We start from the raw sequence: 5,999 nt of genomic DNA on the forward strand, positions 1-5,999 counted from the left end.
ATTAGGGGCAGTAGACTTTTGCCCTTGTTATTTTCCCAGCTTGATTCTCCATATTTTCTTTTCTTTACTAGACTGATTGAATTGAGAGAGGAAGCAGTGGTCTGTATCTGTATGGGATGATGATACAGGAAATGCTGAGTTGTGTTTTGCTGCAGAGAATTTTATACTAATAAGAAGAAAGTAACAGAGAAAAGATGATTTTGGCAGAAGTTGAGGTGGTATCTTGATCCAAAAGGGTCATCTTAATGGAGTTGGAAGAGAGAGATAATCATAATAGAAAGCCAAATAATGAAAATCAGAACACCAGATTAGAGCAAGAATGTTAATTCTATCCATCCATTCATTCCATTTACCATATGACAGATACTGTTCAGGGAATCTTGTAGATCATTTTTAGAATTCTGCCTACCACACCTCAGTACCTTAATAATACCCAGCATCTTGAAGGCATCTTCCGTGATAGCTCAGCTGGTAAAGAATCTGCCTGCAATGCAGAAGACCCTGGTTCGATTTCTGGGTTAGGAAGATCCACTGGAGAAGGGATAGGTTACCTACTCCAGTATTCTTGGGCTTGCCTTGTGGCTCAGCTGGTAAACAGTCCACTTGCAGTGCAAGAGACCTGGGTTTGATCCCTGGGTTAGGAAGATCCTCTGGAGAAGGGAAAGGCTACCGACTCCAGTACTCTGGCCTGGAGAATTCCGTGGAGTGTATAGTCCATGAGGTTGCAAAGAGTTGGACATGACTAAGTGACTTTCACTTCACTGCATCTTAAAGGCACTCTGAACTAGATCCTATGCCTGCTCACCTAAAAATCTCATAATGTCTTCCTATTGACATGTAGTCTAGTTTATAACAAATGAATTCAAATTAAAGAATGGAAAGCAGAACGTGAAAACATTTCTTCCCAGAAGAAAGTGACTTTTTAGTGATTGCTCAGAGCAGCGGCTCTTTAGAGAGTCTGGTCACAGTTGTAGTTTAAGTGCAGAACAAGCTCTGTGAGGTTTCTTGCAAGATGAACAACACTGAAAATTTTTACATAGAAGCAATTTGTAAATAAGAAAAAAAATATTTACATGCAGAACCAGGCAACTTTCTTGTGCTTTCTGATTTTTCTTAACTTTCCCTACTGATAGCATTTATTGTTCATTCTATAATGAGTATTTGTCACAACATGGCAGCTCAAAGACATGAAAATGCTGACAGTCATAGGGGAAGCTTTTAGTCTAGCTTGTATGTCATTCTCTGGATTTCTGTTATAAAGAGAATTTTAAAATTCAGGACCGTGTTTGTTTTTATTTATTTTATTCTTTTCAAATTTTAACAGGTTTTCTTTCCAAGGACCTCCTCAAATTATTCTCCCAAGTTCCAAATTGAATTCTCAATATTGAATTCATGGAGCTATATTTTTCTTATCCTCTTTCTGTTTAAGAGATTTAGCTTTGTCAAACTTTTGGTTAAGTGGCAATGCAAGGATCAGAAGGTAGAGAGTAAGCATTCTCAGAAAAACTTAATAATAAGGATAGGAAAATTAAGACTCTTTCAACCATGGCAAAAGTTTTTTTTAAGCAATTATCTCATAAATTTAATTAGTATATACAATCAATGTAAATTATCCTAAACAGAATCTTTACAAAAAGGATTTGAGCAGGAAATACTTAACACAGTTACCTTATTTGGTTGACATAAGCATAGTATTGCACTAGACATGCAAGTATTTTAAAAGTTTGATATTTTTTCATTGTATGAGAACTAACTCTGAGTTGGACAGACATTCCATAAGACTTCTAGGAGACAAGAAACTTATTTGAATCTTAAGCTACAGGTTTTAGCATATTGGCCTCCCTCTCTCCACATTTTTATAGTCTATAATTTGTTTATCAGTTTTATTTATGTTAATCTTGAGCCTTCCCAAATTCACTTAGAGATAAGCATGACAAGTTTTAGAAATAAATGGTGTAATAATTTTTAGACTTTGCATAAATTTCTTGTGCATGAACGGAAAAGCAGACGTAGGGGAAAAACACTTCTCAAAATATAATCCATAGTAAATTTTAACAAACAAAAATATTTTTTAGGACTTTTTATTAGGAAATCTTGCTTCCATTACCATGGTTGAGTCTACTTTTGCAGAATTCATGTTTATACATGTCCAATTTTAGTGCACATTCTATTCTTAATTAATGAATATCGCTCATAACTGAAGAAAGAAGTAATTATTATGAATGTTAGTGCCTAAATAACTGAAGGAAATGTTTCAGCATATTGGATATTTTTAGCAAATGGATAGTCAAAAGGATAAAAAGTATAAAATTAATTATCTAAGAGAAAACATTTTCTTAATTGCTCTTTTTGTGTTAGTCAATGAAAATCTGGTGTGTTCTACAGTCAGTGGACTTTTGTTTGTTAGGAGATGAGGGTTATGTTCACTGCTAACTGATTTGTTCACATATATTTGATTTCTTTGTCAACACAAATTTCTCATAAATTGTATAAATCCTTGTTTATGAGAATATTTTCTAAAGTTCAAAGAAAAATTTTAATTTGAAAAAAATTGTATTTAGATAATTCATTTTAATTACTCTTGCCAATTTAGTCAATGTATCCTGGATCAATGAATCAATGTTAATCCCTTAACTATGTTCTTAATGCCTCTTCTCTGATTTCCCAACTAATCAAAACAAACAGCTTATCCTATTTCACTGCTCTCAATATCTTTCATAACTGTCCTGTGATGTTTAAAGTTGCAGGTAATTCACATATGAAATATGCTTATCTTTAATGTATCTGATTTCTTAAAATTCTCTGCCTTCAATGAAACCTGAAATTTAATTTAAAGCAAAGTTCAAAATAAGATCTGTATAGCATCCATGCCAGTACTTTCACTTTGAAGATTTATGACCTGCTACAGCCTGGCTTTTTTTTTTCTTTTTAAACAGGAATGAAAAGAGTAAACATCAGAAAGAAGGGATTTTAGCTCAAGTAAGTTGAAAACTCATAAGAAATTATCCATCTGCTTTGAATGAATCCATGCATTCTGTTCTTGACAAATTGCTTCTCAGAATAATGAATTTAAAGGCATTATTTCATGCCCACTATCATTATTCTTGGAACAATACAGGAAATGTGAATGATGGCATGACCAAAGACAGATTCACAGTTCCATTTCCAAAATGGTAGATTCTGGAAACTTGTGTGATATTTTTAATAAGTTTGAGAACTGATTGTTAAAGTAATGGACAATGACCATATTGGATGAAAAGTGAAGATTATTGAGTATCAATATGAGTTCCCTGGGAGGAAACCAATCCAAAGTAACATAAAGTTGCTCTACTGGCAGCATCTGATGGCAGGATGCCTCACAGGAAGTTCTCCACTCCCAGGCATGAGTCCCTGGGCTACCTGCCGTGGAAGTGCAGCAGCTGGCACCACAGGAAGGTGAAGAGCTTCCCCAAGGATGACTCTTCCAAGCTTGTGAACCTCACAGCCCTCCTTAGCTACAAGGCTGGCAGGACCCACATCGTGAGGCAGATCGATATGCCAGAGTCCAAGGTGAACAAGAAGGAAGTTGTGGAGTCTGGGCCCATAGTGGAGATGCTGCCCATTGGGACTTCGGGCATTGTGCACAGTGGAAACACCTAGAGGCCTCTGGACCTTTGAGAACGTCTTTATTGAGCACATTAGCAATGAGTGTAAAGGGCCCTTCTGTAGGACCTGGCATAAACCTAAGAAGGCCTTCACCAAATAGTACAAGAAAAGGCAGGATGCAGATGGCAAGAAGCAGCTAGAGAAAGACTTCAGCAACATGAAGAAATACTGCCAGGTCATGCATATCATCACCCACACCAAGATGTGCCTGCTTCCTCCATCCCAGAAGGCCTACCTCAGGGACATCCAGGTTAACAGAGGCACTATGGCCAAAAGCTGAGCTATGCCCATGAGAATCAAATGTTTGGCAGTATCAGATGATTGATGTCATTGGGGTGACCAAAGGCAAAGGCTACAAGAGGTGACCAGCTGTTGGCACACCAATAAGCTACCCTGTAAGACCCACCAAAGACTGTACAAGGTTACCTTCTTTGAGTTGTATTATCTTGCCTGGGTAACCGTCTCTATAGCTCTGGCTGGGCAGAAACGCTACCATCACCACACCACGATCAACAAGAAGATCTACAATATGAAACAAGGATACTTCATAAAGGAGGGCATACTGATCAAGAACAACCTCTACTGATTATGATCTGTTTGACAAGAACCCCCTGGGTGGCTTTGTCCACTGTGGTGAAGTGACCAATGACTTTGTTATGCTCAAAGGCTGCATGATAGGAACCAAAAAGCAAGTGCTCACCTGCAAGTCTTTGCTGATGCAGACCAAATGGTGGGCCCTAGAGAAGATGACTTCCAGTTTATTGATCCCACTTCCAAATTTGGCTTTCACAGCTTCCAGGTTGTGGAGGACAAGAAAACATTCATGGGACCACTCAAGAAGGACAGAATTACAAAGGAAGAGGGGGCCCAATGTCAGAACAGATTGTACAACTGGCAGTATCTCAATAAAATTATTTTCCAGTGCAGAAAAATTTTTAAGAATACTCTTTCACAAGCAAAGAAAAATATCATATAAAACTCTTGAAAATAAAGTAATAAATATTATTTTGAGCAGTAGTACTCTTAAGAGGATTATTTAAGTATTGATTAATGGCTACTGATGAGCCTGAATAAAACTTCTACCATAGCACTACAGTTTTCTGCCTCTGTTTGGCACTATTTAATCACTGATTGGATGAGAAAAATGGTCTTCAAGTCACACATTAATTTTAATATCAGTTATATATCTAAAGCTTCAAAGATTTGTTAGAATGATATTCTAAAATAGCTAAAGCCCCTTGAACCAAAATCAACAAGGCAATGATCAAATATATACAAAAATAATCTAAGAAGTCATACACAGCCCACTATGAAAATTCTGGTTTCATAATTCGGTTCAGTTGCTCAGTCATGTCTGATTCTTTGTAACCTGATGGACTGCAGCACACCAAGATTCCCTGTCCATCACCAACTCCCAAAGCTTGCTCAAACTCATCTCCATTGAGTCAGTGATGCCATCCAGCCATCTCGTCCTCTATCGTCCCCTTCTCCTCCTTAATCTTTCCCAGCATTAAGGTCTTTTCCAATGAGTTGGCTCTCACAACAGGTGACCAAAATATTGGAGCTTCAACAAAAATACTTTCCAGTGAACATTCAGGGTTGATTTCCTTCAGGATTGACTGGTTTTATCTCCTTGCTGTTGAAGGGACTCTCAAGAGTTTTCTCCAACACTGCAGCTTGAAAGTATCAACCCTTCAGTGCTCAGCCTTCTTTATGGTCCAACTCTCACATCCATACATGAATACTGGAAAAATCATGATGTCAGCAAATAGATGGGATTTAATGCTAATGAAGATTACAAAATGAGAAACTGTAGAGTAGAAAAATGGAAGAAATAGAGCTAAACCTGAGACATTTTAATATTTTGAGGTCAAATAAAGAGATAAAGGAGTTTGAGAAGGAGGAATAAGAGGAAAAGTCAGGAGAATATGGTGCTACAGAGACAAGAGATGATTTCAACAATGAAGAACTGGGACTTCCTTGAGCTAAAACTCTGCATTCCCAATGCAGGAAAACCAGGTTCATTCCCTGGTCAGGGAACTCCATCCCACATGTTGCAACTAAAGATCCTGTGTGCCACAACTAAGACTTCTGTGAAGCCAAATAAATAATTTTTTTTTAATTAAGAAGTGATCAGCTAAGTAAGATATTGCCAAGAGGTTAAGTAAGACGAGGAAAAATAAGTGACCATAGAACTTCTACTGGTCACAGAGAACAAGATAATACAGACTAACCCATTCACTAATAACTACAAGAAATAAAACATTAAAATAATATGCAATGTCTAGTGATAAACCTGACAATAGACAAGCAAGACCTATACACTGAAAACTACAAAATATCACAGAAAGAAA

The 5,999-nt window shown here is 37.0% G+C and overlaps 1 pseudogene; it reads left to right on the forward strand.

The window, feature by feature from the left end:
* The first annotated feature begins 3,351 nt into the window (after nt 1–3,351).
* LOC113877433 lies at nt 3,352–4,621 on the forward strand (annotated as a pseudogene).
* The last annotated feature ends 1,378 nt before the right edge of the window (nt 4,622–5,999 follow it).

The sequence above is a fragment of the Bos indicus x Bos taurus genome, chromosome 19, assembly GCF_003369695.1.
Source record: "Bos indicus x Bos taurus breed Angus x Brahman F1 hybrid chromosome 19, Bos_hybrid_MaternalHap_v2.0, whole genome shotgun sequence".
Taxonomy (NCBI): Eukaryota; Metazoa; Chordata; class Mammalia; order Artiodactyla; family Bovidae; genus Bos; species Bos indicus x Bos taurus.